The sequence below is a fragment of the Melopsittacus undulatus genome, chromosome 4, assembly GCF_012275295.1.
Source record: "Melopsittacus undulatus isolate bMelUnd1 chromosome 4, bMelUnd1.mat.Z, whole genome shotgun sequence".
Taxonomy (NCBI): Eukaryota; Metazoa; Chordata; class Aves; order Psittaciformes; family Psittaculidae; genus Melopsittacus; species Melopsittacus undulatus.
In genome coordinates this window covers 33,673,602-33,674,561 of record NC_047530.1, presented here as the reverse complement: position 1 = coordinate 33,674,561, position 960 = coordinate 33,673,602, and positions in this window count along the sequence as shown.

Below are 960 nucleotides of genomic sequence, written 5' to 3'. Positions count from 1 at the left end.
ATTTTTTCTAATATAAATTTTGAGGAAGTGTGGTTATGTTCAATTTTTATTACTTTTTTCTTAAATGATTTTTATCATTTGGCACTGGGGCAATCCCAAGCACAGGTACAGGCTGGGTGGAGAAGAGATTCAAAGCAGCCCTGAAGGACTTAGGGGTGTTGCTTGATGAGAAACTGAACTTGAACAGGCAGTGTGCATTCACAGCCCAGAAAGCCCAACTGTATCCTGGGCTGCATCAAAAGGAGCGTGACCAGCAGGTCAAAGGAGGTGATCCTGCCCCTCTGCTCTGCTCTCGTGAGACCCCAGTTGGAGTACTCTACACAGGTCTGGTGTCCTCAACATAAAAAGGACATGGAACTGTTGGAACAAGTCCTGAGAAGGGCCAAAAGGATGATCAGGGGACTGGAGCACTTTCTATATACAGACAGGCTGAGAAAGTTGGGGCTATTCAGCCTGGAGAAGAGAAGGGTACGTGGAGACCTCACAGCAGCTTTCCAAAATCTGCAGGGGTCCTGTGAGGATGCTGGCTAAGGACTTCATCAGGGACTGTAGTGATACAACAAGAGCTAATGGGTTTAAAACTTAAACAAGGGAAGTTTAGGTTATATGTAAGGAAGAATATCTTTACTGTGAGAATCGTGAGGCACTGGAACAGGTTGCCCAAAGAAGCTGGTTGGTGCTCAAGGCCAGGTTGAACAAAGCTTTGAGCAACCTGGGCTAGTGGGAGATGTCTCTGCTCATAACATGGGGTTTGGAAATATATGATCTTAAGGTCCTTTCCAACCAAAACCATTCTATGATTCTATGCTTCTATGAAGGACATAAAACCACAAATGTGTCTGCACAACGCTGTATAATGACTCACAATAAATACTAGGACAAAGGTAGTTTCTGATTATTTTTCATTATTAATAATGTTATTAAAGATTATAAAAAAAACACATCAGAACAATTCCTGTA